Below are 18,482 nucleotides of genomic sequence, written 5' to 3'. Positions count from 1 at the left end.
AAATCATTCCATATTTGAAGAAGAAGAAACACGGCACAAAACGTAGACGAGCAAAGTACGGGGCACAAGAAATCACACATCACTCCATTACATCCTTCCACAGCGGAAGTTCTGGACAGACTGACAATGCCTAACACCCGGATGAGTGAGACAGCAGAAAAATCATGACAGATCGAGAGAGATGAGTAGTCTCGGTCCAGCGGAAGCCGCTTGCAAATGAATGTGTGCGTGTCGTTCGAAGGATATCGGTTTCCCCTTCTCCCGTTTTTCGTCCCCCATTTCGTCCACGAGCGGCGTTGTGCCGTAAAAAATCTAGAGAGAAAACACATGTTCTCTCGCTTTGGCACACAGGAAAAATTCACAATAGCTTCGGTTTCTTCACCATTAACATGAGAGGGAAAGAGCTTATACACCCCGACCGTACCCGAAAGGTATACCCAACAGTCAAAAGCCGAAGATTTTATATTGACCTTATGCTTTTTCTATCAGTCTCTCGCTCTAATTTGAGCGATTTACCCTGATGAGTGTCCACAAGCCTCCTCGTATGGTTGTTGTTGTTGGAGATGGAACCCGAAACCCCTTCGTGCGCTCTCGAAATCAGACGAAGAGCAGAATCGAGTTTTTTTTGCTTGGCTGAAGTGAACGAGAGAAACAGCGATGATAAAAAGTGTGCTATGAAAAAAATCAACTCATCCTAACGAGCACGCGCCAACGTTATAGTCATGAGAATGTATGTCTGAGGTAGGTATATTTTCGATTGTAGTGGTGCTACGTTTCTGCTGTCAAACTTTTTTGTCATTCTGTGTGGTTTCCAAGTGCCAAGTACAAGTGTTCATCAAGTGTGTTAGAAAAGTGTGTTTTAAGTGCCAAAATGTCGCAGAATTGCAGCCAAAATGGGCATTGTTATGCAAAGTGCCGTAAGCTGATGGACGAGATTGAGCTCTCTAACCAAGAAGCTCTGTAAGAGGCAAACGATTGGTTTGTCCCGCTGCCAAACATGGGTAAGTAAAAAAGGCAAGTGAGTGGTTATTTGTCAGTGCATATCATATTATAATCTAACATTGTAAAACAAGTGCAGTATAATTCGGTGTAAAATAATTCGGTATAAAAGCGGTCGGGCCGGTCTGGTGGTACAGTCGTCAACTCGAATGACTTAACAACATGCCCGTCATAGGTTCAAGGCCCCGAATAGACTGTGCACCCATACGTAGGACTGACTATCCTGTTACGGTAACAATAAGTCACTGAAAGCCAAGGCCACTTCACTAGTGGGTACAGCCAGGCCTTGACCGGCAGCGGTTGTAGTGCCAAAATAAGAAGAAGAAGATTTCGGTGTATTGATTTAAGGGCACCAAAATAAAAATATCGATGCGCCAAACGGTGCAAGTGCAAGAAAAAAAATGTTATCACACTCGGGATCTATGTGCGTGTGTCAAAAAGCCGCGGTGTGAAAAACGGAATAAGATGAAAAACATGTGCGAATTAATTGCATTATATTTTGTATTTATCATTGTCATACAATTGCCGTCTATGTCGGTGTTTATTTTATTACCTAGTAACTAGGTACGGTTCGAAAATGTGTTCAGTGTGGTAAATGTGTTCAGTGTTCAGTGAATGTGTAAACATGTGTTTCAAAAGGGCGGTCCTGTGGTACAGTCGCCAATTCGCTCGATCAACAATCAACAATCAACAACAATCGATGCAAAGGTGTGCAAGAGTCACAAGCGGTAAAGTATCAAGCAGCCACAGGGCGATTAATCAAGCCGCGTTAAAACACTACGATAAGCAGGAGCGATCAAAATCACGTCTATGCGTCACCAAGCAGAGAGTGAGAATGAAGTATGAAGAAGTGTTTCAAAACAAAAATTAGTTTCGAAAACACATTATTCATTTAATGTTGCCGCTAGTCGTCAAGTGCACGACCTATGAACATGTCCGTCATGGGTTTTAGAACCGCATGAGCCGAGCATCCTATAGACAGGGCAGGGCTAAATGTGTTGGACAAAAAAAGAGCTAAAAAAGGCTTAGATAAGTGGCTAAGAGCAGTGGTTCAGAGTAAGAAAAGTGGCTCAGACTGGCAAAACGGATAAGGTTTTCACAGGTTCACCATGACAAATGCTACAAGACCGGACGTGAATCGATTCTTGACTATCCGCATGAAACTCGGACTTGACTATCCGCTGCCCATCATTGTATGAATATGCGCTTGATGGACAGTCCTTGGTGCGAAAACTATGTGTTAAGGATCTAGGTGTTTTGCTCGATACAAAACTATCATTTAAGGATCAGCTGGATCACGTAGTAGCCATCAGCAATAGAATGCTAGGACTAGTTATCAATATGACTCGCGAGCTTAATGATATACCTTGCACCAAGGCGCTCTATTGCTCACTTATCCGGTCGTTGATGGAATATGCAAATATCGTATGGTGGCCAACTGCAGCGCGTCCGTTAGCTCGATTGGAATCAATCCAGCGCAAAATTTCACGATTTGCACTTCGCTCATGGAACCAAAGGCTCGATTACCGGACTAGGTGTTTACTACTCGGGCTACCCACCCTAAGTGAGCGAATACGAAAAGCCAGGTTGTCGTTCATCACGGGACTTCTCGACGGCCGTATTGACTCTCCGTCACTACTGGCTGCCATCAACCCGAACGTTCCGGCCAGGCCGCTCCGGACTCGGGCAATGTTGGCCCTCGACGACCGTAGAACGCAATTTGGCTCCTCTGACCCGTTCCTACTTATGTGCCGTGCTTTTAACGCAGTCAGCGACGCTTTTGAGCCGAGGATTTTGCCAACTGAGTTTAATGATCGTGTTTCTGTGTTAAATTTGGTTCCATAGTGCACATTTTTATGTTCTATGTTATTGTAATCCATTGTAAAGAACTCATTGTAAAACATTGCTAAAATGGTTCGAGAGGGCATTATTGTCCATCGATAGACAAATAAACATAAACATAAACATAAACATAAAAAAAGAACTGAGTATCCTGCTTGTCATACCATAAAGTCTCACAAGCCTATAACATTGAAGCCATTGCGGTTGACACGGTTCGAATGTAAATTAAAAACCGTGCGATCATGATCAAATACATTATTTGTTGCACTGATCAATCGGGCAAAAATTTGGTCCGTTCCTATTATTGCAGGTAGCTATTGTAGTGTGGCGACGGGAAAACACCAAATCAACAATTCAAATGTCGGATCGGAAAGCAGAAAACAAATATTCGATAATACAGCGTTCATCATAGAAACTATATTTGTACTATAACTCAAATAATTTTTTTTATTTTATAGACACAGCAAGTGCTTTGTTTCCTTTTTAACAAAATCCGACATTTAACAAGTTCGAAAGAAACGTTGTAATTGTTTTACATGTAATTTTTTTAATTACACTGTTGACTATAAATTATCTTCCCACTCAAGACTTTTCGGATGACGAAACGGTTCCAGAAGTGCCGCAAGGCCAATATGCGACATCAAGCACTGCCGGAACAAGTGCTGAAAATGTCGCGGACGATGCTGAAGATTTCGACCACGGGGAAAATTATCCGAACGAGGAGGACAACGATGATTTTTATCACGGAACTTCCGATGAGAATGACTCTTATGAGATCTTTGACAATCTAAGTTTGTTGGATTGTCTTTGTTTCTTTGCAATTAAGAGTCAGCTCCCCAGTTCGGTGGTCTATATGCTACTGGCGATCCTACGGAAGAAGGTAGATGTCACTCTTTCAAAAGATAGCCGGACTTTGGTGCGAACACCTCCCCGTGCTGCTGGCAGCATTTATAAAATCGGGGAAGGTGACTTTTGGTACGGAGGATTATCGCCAGTCCTGACCAAGTATTTTCAGTAAGTATATTATTTTTTGAGCTATATTTCAATTGCTAAAAAAATCCGTCTAACCCCGCGACGAACCTTTCAAGCTAGACGTATCGGTCAACGGGCTACCGCTACATAAGGGTGGGCCGACCCAGGTCTGGCCTATTCTGGTAAAAGCAGTAAACTTGCCTAAGCTTCCACTCATGCCGCACATAGCCGGAGCGTGAACACATGTGTGGCGAGGGGTGTACACGTTTTGTGCAACGGGGATTTATGTTCGGTAAATTTCCCCGCAATAAAAAGTGGACACCTCTCCAAATGGAAACTGCGTCTAAATTTTTAATGCAGACAAAGCTTCCTACTGAGATCCATCGATAATTTCAGGCTCTCAGATATCACGGCTTTTGGAAAGCTACCGAGTGGCGTAGCTATCTTCAGTATGCATCAGTTGTGGTTCTGAAGGACCTGGTTGATCCAATCACCTATGGTCACTTCCTTCTCTAATTTAGTGCTGTGACAATTTTTTCGACAAAATTTCACCAGCACATGTGGCTCCGTGCTCGAGGCTATCTTCGCATATTTGTGAAGAATTTCGGCCAGGTTTACGGTAGAAAATATTTAACAAGCAACATTCACCTTCTCGTTCACATTTATAAAGATGTTGAAAAATTTGGAGCGCTCGACGATGTTTCAGCCTACGCAACAGAATTTTTTTTGCAGAATTTTCCACGCTGGGTCCGAGCGGGCACGAAATGTGTGGAGCAAATTGCAAACAGATCAAGCGATCTAATGAGCCTTCATCTGGTTGCTACCCCGCCAGCTCCACAGTATCCGATGTTGAAGGCAAATGGTGTCGGTCTACATATGACCGCCGATTTTGTCTTGCTGCCAAAATTTCAAGACCAATGGTTTTTGACCAAGGACAATGGCATAGTTCAATTTTTGAGTGCGAAAATATCAAGCTCGCCCGATATCACCGTAGTTGGGATCCGGTTTTTAACCATGGCCGCGCTTTACAAGATCTCAGGAGAAGGCGGTGTTATTGCACGAATGTCTTCTGCTGGGATGTACGTTTACCAAACGATGGAAAACGCGCCGGCTGTGGTGGTGGAGGTTCCATGGACTGCAATCAGATGCAAAATGGTTGCATTCACTGCTTCACGCGACCCACTCGTCCTCTTAATCTCCCTCCCATTGATCCTTCACCAAACCCAATAACTCCTTCCGCCATAGCCTTTTTTCCTCTTCTCCACACCTTTATTCCTGATTAATTACCTACTTTCAATAGAAATATTTGCCACCTCGATACCCTCGAAGATGACGCGTGGTTGCACATGCTAAGTAAAAAATTCATGAAATTGCATGAAGTAGTTGGTCTTATTTTTCCTCTTGTTACAGGTAAACTTCCACCGAAACTCCAGATAGTTCGTGCCCATACATCTGTGATATGGACGCGAAGGTGAACGGAGCTAACATAAAGGGGGAGGGGGGGACTTTCTTAACAGCACTAGGGTTAATGTTAGAACATGTTTGCCGTACTGGGCACTGCGTATCCGTATCAGGCCGCCTCCAGGCGAGCTGCCTTTTCCCCGTGGTTCATGAAACAAAGCGGGTTGGGGTTTTAAGTGTGTGTGTTTTTTTTGGCACAATCAAACATAATTTGTGTTTTTTCTGTTGGCCTGTTGTATGAAAGACAGGCAATGGTACAGTATCGGACATTAAGATAGGACCCTTTTTTTTCAATGCACCGTGCACTTGTTTTGCCACGTTACTTGTGTTTGTGTGTGTGTATGTGTGTGTGTGTATGTGTGTGTGTGAGTGTGTGTGTGTGTGTGTGTGTGTGTGTGTGTGTGTGTGTGTGTGTGTGTGTGTGTGTGTGTGTGTGTGTGTGTGTGTGTGTGTGTGTGTGTGTGTGTGTGTGTGTGTGTGTGTGTGTGTGTGTGTGTGTATGTGTGTGTGTGTAGTAGTAGAAAGAGAGTGTGCTTTTTAATGTGTATTTGCAAGTTCGCGGGTTTGTGTCTGAAAAACATAGCTTGCCATGATGTCATATTGCGTTGAAATTATTCTTATTATGTGTGTTATCGTGTGAAACATTGTGCGTTTACACTTGGATAAAAACTAAAGTTTGCATCGACAGCAGCGCTTGTTCCTCGGACGAAAACGCAGGTGTGCTGTTTCATGAATGTGAATGCGACACCGGTGCGAAATTGACACGCGCACAATAGCAATGAACTCGGCATTCCCTCACAGGTGTTTCTCCAGTGCACGCCATTGAAAGGCCTTCGTGCATCTATGCGTTGCACGTTGTGTGCGAATGGTAAACTTGGTGCGTGCATTGAGCTGGCGCGCAGTTATTCTTTTCAATGGGCGTTTTGTTTCATGAGCGCGGCAGTATTCTTTTCTCGATTTTGAAGGGAAGACGCTTACTCGCGTACTCGTTGATAGTTTTTATCCATGCGATGTTTTCGCTGCTCCAAAACGATGTAATTCATCGCGTATAGAAGTAGAACGCAGGCAGAGCACGGGATCAGCCGTGTCCAAGTTTTTAACCAGCGCGTTCTTGACGGTCCAAGCAAGCAATGTTAGTAACAATGGGTCGAGGTAAACGTTGTACCGATCATCAGCGCCATATGTAAAAGCGAATGGCTGCTGCTGGCATTAAGCGCAAAAGGATCGAGTTCGTAATGGAACGATCGCGCACTTTTGTGGCAAACGCGCTTCGGACAACCGAAACGTGCTTAGACAACTGGAACGCGCTTGGACAACCGAAACGCGCAAGTCAACCGGACGTCCTCAGAAGACCACGGCGAAAGAAGACCGTAACATTGTTAATATATCGAAAACACACTGATTGCGAGGGCGGTGGTCCTGCTTATCACACCAAAAACCTAACCCAAAACACAAAAAAACTACTTACAAATCTATCCGAAACGACCTACTTGTGAAACAAACACACACATCAATACACATTCAAACACACATCAATACACATTCAAACATACATCCACACACACACACACATGCACACACACATACACACACACACACACACACACACACACACACACACACACACACACACACACACACACACACACACACACACACACACACACACACACACACACACACACATACATACACACACAAACACAAACACATACAAACCACACATAAACTTGGCCCAACGGGTGCACGGTGCGTTAAAAAACCAATGCCCTATCTTTCTGTCCGATACTGTACATGCGGCTGACATGGCAGCTAGTTTTTATTTTACTTTTTTAAACTATCTTTAATTTTTGGTTTTTAATAGTGTAACGACCAAGCGTTTTACGGGTGGCAGAAGGTTAATTTGCCGTTTTTATATATTTTAATACAAATTCGGAAGAGCACACGAATAATTATAACACAGAGGTCGGTGGCTTACGTCTGTTCAGTTCAATGTCGCGCCAAGAAGAGAGCTTTATTTCATGACAGTTCAAGTTCAACTAGCACCATGGGTGCTCCAGCGGTAAGAGTAAAGGCGTTTATACGGCTGTCATAAGTGCACGGTATTCGGGATAAGGGCACAGTGGGCGATATCAATCCGGACGTTACAATAGGTTAGTGAAAGTTTAGATTGAATTTTCTTTTCTTTAGGTTGAGTAAGCAAGTATAAGATGTAATTTTACGCTAACGTTACGTTACGTTTAAGCTTACTTAGAATTTTTTTTAGTAGTAGTGGTAGTCTTAAAGAGGCCATTGTAGTGTGAATTAAAATTTGATTGATTGAACTGTTTATAAACAAGATGGTTCATAGTTGGTTGTCAGTGTAAAAGATTTTTTTTGTCTAATTAATAACTATTACAGTGGAGCGCCGTTTATCCGGGTACCTTATATCCGGCTATCTGTTTATCCGTGCTGTTGAGAAATGGCAATTCAATACAAAGGTGACAGTGCATTACGAGGAAGATATTTCAAAAAAATCGGGTATCAGAGTACATTGTCATAACAAAAAACACAATAATTCATGGCAAATTTAAAATATTCTCATTTTAAAAACATAAAGTTACTAAAAACTTGTATCAAAACATAATGTAGCATGCACATGCACATGCTATACTGTCTATAATCAATTCACACACAATTCTCATCACACTTAATAAACACAAATTGTCAACACCACACAACACACAAAAAAAGGATAAAATAACCACTCAAGAACACACAAATTGTCAACACCACACAACACACAAAAAAGGATAAAATAACCACTCAAGAAATTAACACAACCCAAACCACATAAATAACCTTACGCCAGGAATTGTAAGTCAGCAGAAAAACCCTTGTCCAAAAACACTTAAAACACACAACCCGCACACAGCCCTGTAGGTGCGAAAAACATTACCCAGCACAAAAACGTTTCAAGTGCGTAAAGCGTAAAAACAATAACATTGCATAATAGCAACCATCAGTTCATAAATAATGAAATAGGAGACAACGTACCCTCGTGTGTACAAACAGAACCGTTAATCGTAAGCGTAGGAAACAAAACACCACGTAAGCGCCAGAACCCAGAACTGACCTTACAGAATAATTGCAACCATATGTAAACCAGAAAAACCTAACCCTCAGCATAACCGACACAAAGCGAAAGTAAAACGCAAAATCGAATTGAAGAAAGGTACCGTATAAATAAAGATGTAAGATGAGACCAGACACAGACGTACGGAGACAGTAAAGCGACAGTTACGCACAGTACGTGCAGTCGTGAAGTGATACTGCTAAGTCTTGGTCGGTCAAGTCTCGATTTTTAAACAAAGTGAAATGTGTATTTAATTCAGTTGTGTTTGTCCGAAACCTCCACCATCGTGCTTACAATTATACCTGAAGAGTGATGTCTATAGTATGGCATTGTTGAACTATCCGTCGCGTCCGAACCAAACTTATTACATGGCGACCGTGACAGTTTGCATCACCGCAAACTAGACATACCGCGACCGATAAGTTAGTGACAAGTGGTATAAAAGTGGTGACAGTGATTATAATACAATGGGCAATGTGTTAAAGGCCATATACAAATTTCTATCTAAACAGGCTCACGATAGAGCACTAAAAATTTTATCGCTGCCTAAGTAAAAAAAAAAAAAAGAGAGACAATAAAACGAGTTAATAGTGAGCAGAAAAGTTTAACATGAAAATATATAGACATTATGATGGACGACACAATTGAAAACGATCTAGTGCAAACCATAAACTGGATGATGCACATGATTAAGGCACGCATCGATAGGTCATGCATTAGGGAATATATAAAAGCAGAATTACATGAAACAGGAGCAATTATTTTCATCGAATCAAAAAAACAGTCCATCACGCTAGACGAAGTGCAAGGTTTATTAGTGAGAGCTCATTTGTTATGGAGCACTGTGGTTGCGGCTGCAAGAGACAGCGAAAACAATAATATGGAAGCAAACAGCCTTATGGAAGAGTGAAAAAAAAAAATAATAATAATAATAATAATAAATAAATAAATAAATATATAAATAAATAAAAAGTGGAACCAAAACGGAACAAGTAACGGCACAAGCAAGTCGTCGAAAAATGAAACATAATAACAAAAACAATTAACCGTGAAGTGGCTAGTGTTATAAATACGTGAACGTCAGTGAAGGCACTTTATCATAATGGAAAATCAGTGGGACAGACTACACCGCATGACGGCTATGTTGCGCGACGAGACAGACAGGAAAAGGCTACATAAGGCAACAATGCGCCTTTTGAAACGTGCCTCCAAGGGCAAAAACATCTCCAAGACTATGAAGCTACATTTGATCCTCATTGAGACGCATCTCATGATGGATCAACTATAATCGACTCAACGACGAAGACAAAAAGCAGCGAAAGCTGCAAATAAATAACCTTCACACGGGCTCACTGTCGGACAGACAGGTGAGAGAAGACATCCCTGGACCTAGGGACAGAGGAACACCGGACACCGGGTAGGGCACCACCTACGAGAACTCCAAGGTACGGCATAACCCTTAATATGAAGAATGAAACAAAAAATAGAACTATTAGTAGAAAGGTTAAAACAACTGCATGATAATCTAAAACACATAGACAGATGCTACAGACAGTGCGCAATAAGCACATATGAGGAAAGCGCTAAGGAAACTTTTAAAAAGCTACAAGAAAAGTTAGTTAAATATGAGAATGAAATAAGTGAAGAAGAACTAACGTACACATCTAAAATTGCTAGAACACTATATAGCGACATAACTAAATTCATAGCAATTCACAAACAAAAGTTCACAGTTTCAATTAATAACGTCAGTTTAGGAACACAAACAATGGCGACGTTTAATCTAAAAGAAGCTTCGGCTGTAGTACCGACGTATAATGGATCCGCAGACCAATTACAATCCTTCCTTAGGGCAATACATTTTGCAAAGAGAATGTTTCCGGATAATCAAGAGGGACTATTGGTAGATTATATTTACACTAGACTATCTGGTAAGGCGGAAATGGGAATAAAACCCAACCTTACCACAGTACAGCAATTAGCAGAGGATTTAAAATCACGCTGTGAGGAACAGGTAGAACCAAGCAAAGTAATAGCTAACATGAAATCATTAAAAACTAAAGATACACAAACACTCTGCAAAGAGATAGAAGAGCTTACAGAAAAATTGAAGGTTCTCTACCTACAAAAACAAATTCCAACCGAAGTAGCAAACGAATTCGCAATTCGAGAAGGAATTAATTCATTAATAGATAAAGTGTCAAATCGAGATGCAAAAACTGCTCTCACCATTGGAAAATTTACAACTATAAAAGAAGCCACTAAAGTAGTAGACGAATGCGAATCTAGGCAAGACAAAGCTCAAGTACTTACTTACCAGGGTTCATATAACAATAGTAGATTCAATAATTATAGACAACAGAACAGGAATTATCAGTATAATAACCGTCCTAACACAAACCAATCATACAGACGCAATGACAATTACAGAAATAACAACAATTTCAATAACCGCAATTATAACAGTGATGGCTACAACAGCAATCAAAGAAATAATAACCGCAGTGGCAATAATAGAGACAACCAAAATCAAAGATACAATAATAATGGCTATCAAAACAGGCCAAATAGAAGTCCTAGGGCTATAATGAATCGAGAAACAGGGCAACAATCCAGAAACGTATATCATACTACAGCTCAGGTACAGGAAGATGAGAATAATTTTTTAGACCAAAAGGAATCAACTCAGACTCTAGACCAATATACTCGCTAGATTTGAATGGAGTTGATTACATAAAAATAAAATTGAGTTTTGCTAATACCGAAACATCTATATTATTAGTCGACACAGGAGCATCAGTATCATTATTCAAATCAAGCAAATTAAAGAAAAATCACAGTCCAATAAGATCAAACTCGATTTCATTGACAGGCATTTCTAACACACCAATATATTCTAAGGGTATTACAACTTGTACTATTTTTTTTAACAATTTAGAATTGGAACATGACTTTGTATTAGTTCCAGATGAATTTAACATAGGAGCAGACGGTATATTAGGTAGGGATTTTTACAAACTTTACAGATGTTCTATTAACTATGAATTACTATTGCTTACATTCACATGCCAAGGAGAGGAAATTCAACATAATATTGAGGAAGACGACGGAAAAGGATTTATTTTACCTATCAGAAGTGAAGTAGTACGAAGAATATACCTTCCAAATATAACTGAGGACACCATAGTATTCGCTCAAGAAATCCAACCAGGAGTATTTTGTGGTAGTACAATCATTTCTAAAGATAATCAAGTAGTTAAATTCATCAACACAAAGCAACGAAATATCTACATAACTCATGCAGAATTCAAACCTATTACAGAACCATTATCGAATTATGAAGCTAAACAAGTAAATAACAAAGCAGGAGAAATAAACAATGATAGACTGCAAAAACTTTTACAAAAAATTAAAATAGATAAAATTCCCACCTCGGAAATTTACAATCTAAGAAAAATTGTTACAGAATACAACGATATTTTTTGCGTAGAAGATGATCCAATTACTACAAACAATTTTTACCCTCAGAAAATCGAATTAAAAGACAATATCCCAACTTACATACCAAACTATAAACAAATTTATTCACAAACAGACGAAATACAAAATCAAGTAGACAAAATGCTTAAGAATGATATAATTGAACATTCAGTTTCACCATATAATTCACCAATCTTACTTGTTCCAAAGAAATCAACAGATGGTAATAAAAAATGGAGACTTGTTGTAGATTTCAGACAGTTAAACAAAAAGGTTATACCAGATAAATTTCCATTGCCAAGAATTGACTCAATACTAGATCAACTCGGCAGGGCAAAATATTTTAGCACCCTTGACCTCATGTCAGGATTTCACCAAATACCTCTAGAAAATGATTCAAGAAAATTTACAGCTTTTTCAACCGGATCAGGGCATTACCAATTTAAACGTATGCCGTTCGGTTTAAACATTAGCCCCAACAGTTTTCAACGTATGATGGCTATCGCTATGGCAGGATTAACTCCTGAGCTAGCATTTGTATATATAGACGATATAATCGTTACTGGCTGCAGTGCACGGCAGCACATCAGTAACATAGTTAAGGTTTTTGATAGATTAAGACATTACAATTTAAAATTAAATCCAGAAAAATGTTCATTTTTTAAAACAGAAGTTACCTATTTAGGTCATAAAATAACAGATAAGGGAATATATCCAGACGATTCTAAGTTCGAAACAATTAGAAATTTTCCAATACCTAAAAATGCAGACGAAGTACGAAGATTTGTCGCATTTTGTAATTATTATCGTAAGTTTGTACATAATTTCGCTAATACTGCTAAACCTTTAAATAATCTAATTAAGAAAAAAGTAAAATTTATTTGGACAGACGAATGTCAAAACGCATTTAATAGCTTAAAACAAAGTCTTTTATCACCTACAGTTTTAAAATATCCAGATTTTAAGAAAGAGTTTATATTAACAACAGACGCTTCTGATGTAGCATGTGGAGCAGTTCTTTCACAAATAACAGATGGAGAAGACCACCCAATAGCATATGCAAGCAAAAGCTTCACACCAGGAGAAAAAAATAAGCCTATTATTGAAAAAGAATTGACAGCAATTCATTGGGCAATTAATTATTTCAAACCATATCTATACGGTAGAAAATTTACTGTAAAAACAGATCATAGACCATTAGTATATTTGTTTGGTATGAAGAATCCAACATCAAAACTAACTAGAATGAGACTAGATTTAGAAGAGTTTGATTTTAAAATAGAATTTTTAGCAGGAAAAACTAATGTAGTAGCAGATGCGCTATCCAGAATAGTAACGGATTCTGACGAACTTAAAGCATCTATCCCTAAAAATAAGACGGATTTAGCTAATCCTATTTTATTAGTGAATACTAGAGCAATGACAAGGAAAATTATAACTGCAGATAAAAAAGAAAAAGAGAAAGACAAGGAAGAAACGAAAGTGAAATATGATCAAACTAATATGTATGAAACAGATAGGCCATCTGAAACAACTAAAATGTTGAAAATGAAATCAAATATTATTGAAAATGAAGAATTTATTGAGCTCGTGATATACAATCACAATTATTACAAAGCGCTGGGAAAATTTAAAATACCCATAACTTCTGCGAAGCAAAGTCAAACACTAGAGTTTGTACTGCATGAATCATGCCTAATCGCTAGAAAGTATCACAAGAATTTAGCAATTGCATCGAATGACAAGTTATTCGAATTTTATTCAATGTCGACCATAAAAGAAATTATTAACAAAATGATAACAGACGTTCATGTCATTGTGTATACACAACCTAAATGGATAGAAGAGAAAGAAGAACAATTTCAAATAATGTCCAATTTCCACACAACACCAGTAGGAGGTCATCTAGGACAATTCAAACTATATAGTAAAATAAAAGATAAATACAAATGGAAAAATATGAAAGCGGATATCATCAAGTATGTCAAAAGTTGTAAAGCATGCGCAACTAACAAGATCCTAAAACATACTAAAGAGGAAACTGTTGTGACGACAACACCCTCTAAACCTTTTAACATCATAACGATTGATACCGTAGGACCGCTACCAAAAACAGCAAACAATAATCGATACGCAGTTACCATACAATGCGAATTATCGAAATATATCGTAATAATCCCGATTCAAAACAAAGAAGCAAACACTATAGCAAAAGCTTTAGTAGAAAATTTCATTCTTACATTTGGAAACTTTTTAGAAATGAGATCAGATCAAGGACTTGAATACAATAATGAAATTTTAACCCAAATATCAAAAATATTAGAAATCAAACAAACATTCGCAGCAGCATATCATCCCCAAACAATAGGAGCTTTAGAACGAAACCACAGAAGCTTAAACGAATACTTACGAAGTTATACCAATGAACACCATGACGATTGGGATCAATGGACTAAATTCTATGAGTTTGTTTACAATACTTCAGTACACAGCATAACTAACCTCACACCCTTTGAATTAGTATTTGGAAGACAAGCAAATTTACCACAAGAACTATACAAAACAAAAGTAGACCCAGTGTACAATATAGAACAATACTACAATGAAATGAAATTTAAATTACAAAAAGCACATGCAATAGCCAAAAACAAACTAATCGCATCAAAAATACAACGTCAAGCCAAACTTAATGAAAATCTAAACAAATTAAACATACGATTAGGAGATTACGTGTACCTAACAAACGAAAATAGAAAAAAATTAGATCCAGTCTACATAGGACCATTTACAATCGTAGAAATCACGGATACAAATTGCGTTATAAAACATAATCAGACAGGAAAAATCACAACGGTACATAAAAACCGATTAAAACAGTTTTAGTGAATAATGCACTCATTCGTAAAAACTCAATCGTACATTATTCAAAAAGGGCGGAGGTGTAGCATGCACATGCACATGCTATACTGTCTATAATCAATTCACACACAATTCTCATCACACTTAATAAACACAAATTGTCAACACCACACAACACACAAAAAAAGGATAAAATAACCACTCAAGAACACACAAATTGTCAACACCACACAACACACAAAAAAGGATAAAATAACCACTCAAGAAATTAACACAACCCAAACCACATAAATAACCTTACGCCAGGAATTGTAAGTCAGCAGAAAAACCCTTGTCCAAAAACACTTAAAACACACAACCCGCACACAGCCCTGTAGGTGCGAAAAACATTACCCAGCACAAAAACGTTTCAAGTGCGTAAAGCGTAAAAACAATAACATTGCATAATAGCAACCATCAGTTCATAAATAATGAAATAGGAGACAACGTACCCTCGTGTGTACAAACAGAACCGTTAATCGTAAGCGTAGGAAACAAAACACCACGTAAGCGCCAGAACCCAGAACTGACCTTACAGAATAATTGCAACCATATGTAAACCAGAAAAACCTAACCCTCAGCATAACCGACACAAAGCGAAAGTAAAACGCAAAATCGAATTGAAGAAAGGTACCGTATAAATAAAGATGTAAGATGAGACCAGACACAGACGTACGGAGACAGTAAAGCGACAGTTACGCACAGTACGTGCAGTCGTGAAGTGATACTGCTAAGTCTTGGTCGGTCAAGTCTCGATTTTTAAACAAAGTGAAATGTGTATTTAATTCAGTTGTGTTTGTCCGAAACCTCCACCATCGTGCTTACAATTATACCTGAAGAGTGATGTCTATAGTATGGCATTGTTGAACTATCCGTCGCGTCCGAACCAAACTTATTACAATAAGATAAATTTCAAACAAAAATGAAGAATTTGTGCTAAAATACATTATTAGACTCATTATCCGTATTATTCGCATATCCGGGCAAGGTCAAGTCCCGATGAGCCCGGATAAACGGAGCTTCACTGTTATAACTGTCACTGTCACTGGCTTATAAAGTACCACGCAAATAGTCAGTATTTGCTACGAATAGGTCAGTCCATACGGGGCATGAACCATACCCAATTGACATTTTCGAGCACGAATAACCGGGAATTCGAGCGAATTCCCTTAAACTGGAGCCTTAAACTTCCCTTCCCAATTGACATTTTCGAGCACGAATAATCTGGAATTCGAGCAAATTCCCTTTAACTGGAGCCTTAAACTTCCCTTAAACTGCACCAGTTTAAGGGAGTTTAGAAAAAGGCCTTTAAAATCAACTATGATGTGGCATTTTCGTTGTTTTCTTTTAGATTCGCTCGAAAATAATGTTTCCTATCGTTTTAGTTGGTTATGGTGCCATTTTATACATATATACTTTCGATTTTTTATAAAATAACATCACACAAAATTTGCTTTTGTTTTTCATAAAAAATCTAAGCTACGAATGTAAAATGCGCTCGACGGCATCGTCAATCGATAGAAGAAAGTCTAATTTACGAACTCACCAAATCTAAAAGCTTTCAACTCACTCGATCATACACAACCCGCTACGCAAAGCGATCGAAAACTTCTCAAACTCAAGCTGCAAACATATTTCACAGCGCATGGCTGTGAAATATTTCGCATTCAAAATTGTTGCAAATTTATCAATGAAATATTTCGAAATTTTCAGCGCTAAAATTTTGGAATTGAAATATTTCTTCGATCGTAATCCAAGCGTTTTCCCTGATATTTCTGCTCGCTTTTTCGATCGCTTTTGGCGGAAAGCGATCGCAAATCCGAGCTACAAAACTGCTCGATTTTTCGTGCTGGAAATCTACAATTTCAGGCGTATCGAGTACTAATCGAGCAGATATGGGAAAACAATTTCGGGCACATGTCACTTGGGTTAAACGCCCGCACGACAAAATCGAGCAGTTTTGTAGCTCGCATTTTCGATCGCTTTCCGCCAAAAGCGATCGAAAAAGCGAGCAGAAATCCCGCTGCGCAAAGCAATCGAAAACTTCTCAAACTCAAACTGCAAACATATTTCACAGCGCATGGCTGTGAAATATTTCGCATTCAAAATTGTTGCAAATTCATCAATGAAATATTTCGAAATTTTCAGCGCTGAAATTTTGGAATTGAAATATTTCTTCGATCGGAATCCAAGCGTTTTCCCTGACATTTCTGCTCGCTTTTTCGATCGCTTTTGACGGAAAGCGATCGAAAATCCGAGCTACAAAACTGCTCGATTTTGTCGTACGGGATCCCGCTGCGCAAAGCGACGCAACAATTCATGGAGTTCTGAGAATTTTATCATGCCATCTTTTTCCCTCCAACGGCAAATTTGTCGAGCAGCTCGTCGAGCTACCCGTCCCTGGCTCCGCCTCATACCCCTCGCCTGAGCGCGCTGTCGAAGGTTTGGATGTGTTAGTGCGTCAGACGGCCAATCGCTGTCAGCCGTCGTCCGTGCTTTTTCCCTCCATAGCGCTATCTCTTTCTCGCGTGTGGTCAATGCTCATGAGCTGCTGTGGCGCTTAAAAACCCGTTTATACACATTGCGGCGATGAAGTTGCATTTTTACAAATCAAACCAAAAAAGCGCAATGAGTTCAATCGATGCAATGTAAAAATGACTACGGAATCGCTAGCGCACGATGGAGGGTTTGCTGTGCAACGCGCAGAACCCTAATTCGCTCTAACACGTTTCTAACACTAAGCTTTTGCTTTCGTCTGTTGTGGATTACATAGATATGCTAAGCATCCTGCCCATGGTTGTGAGTGTGCGTGTGTATGCAAAACTGTCGCCAAATGTAATTTCTTCCGGAATGTTATGATCCATCGGTCAAAGAAAGGAGGGTGTTCATGAAAGGCGGAAAGACGAATTGAGGAGGGGGTAGTGGCACACAGCTGTTGGGAGATTGAACAGTATACTTAAATTGCCGGCGGGAAGGGGGGTGGCCATGGGACTCCTACGATCATCGGTCACAGGCCCTAAAATTGTTGTCGCCATGGGGGGAGGGGAGGTGCAAATGGTTCTCCAGCCACGGAGCCCTAACGACCATCTTTCCGGCGGCCCTTGTCGCTAATAATCTGTCCACTTGTAGACATACGGCATACTACAGCCTAGAAATCTTCGGCGACCGCCTAGTCCGCCTACCGTTAGGTCCGCCGCTGGTTCATGACGGTGTTATTTTTTATCGTGGAGGTGCATCTTTCCCCCTGCCTGCAGCGTATGCATCGAGCAGGAGACAGTGTGGCAGAATGCAAGTTACCCGCTGGATAGGAGCGGTCGCGCGGCAACGCCATCATTCCGCACATCTGCATGCCCGTCATGGGTTCTAACCGCGTATGAACCGTCCTCCGTAGCAAGAATTGACTATCCGGCTACGTGGTACTCAAGTCCTGAAAAGGCCGGCATGACCGCGTTGGCTATTACGCCAATAATAATAACAATAATAATAATACAAAGAACTTAGCATAGCAGTTCACACGCGGGGAAGAGTTTGTGTAGACTTTGTTGCTGCCGGGCTACCGCTGTGGCGCGACAAATGCACGGAATGCACTCTACCAAAACATGAACCTACCGATCCGAACCCACTCCAAGGCATTGCCGGTCAATCGGCGTCATGATAACTACTCCAAACCAACAAGCCATCAGATTCTGGACGGACAGGTGCAGTATCATACGCG

General features: G+C 39.8%; 1 protein-coding gene across 2 annotated transcripts in view; it reads left to right on the top strand.

Moving 5' to 3' along the window:
- Positions 1–264: 264 nt before the first annotated feature.
- The window catches only part of LOC133393612 (uncharacterized), a 159,473-nt gene continuing 141,255 nt past the window's right edge, over positions 265–18,482 (top strand). For both annotated transcript variants that reach the window (XM_061659265.1, XM_061659266.1), the window contains exon 1: positions 265–1,001. The gene's annotated coding sequence lies outside the window, so the exon portion shown is untranslated. The remainder of the gene's footprint in view (positions 1,002–18,482) is intronic.

This window comes from Anopheles gambiae, chromosome 3 (assembly GCF_943734735.2).
Source record: "Anopheles gambiae chromosome 3, idAnoGambNW_F1_1, whole genome shotgun sequence".
NCBI lineage: Eukaryota > Metazoa > Arthropoda > Insecta > Diptera > Culicidae > Anopheles > Anopheles gambiae.
This window is presented reverse-complemented; position numbering and strand designations above follow the sequence as displayed.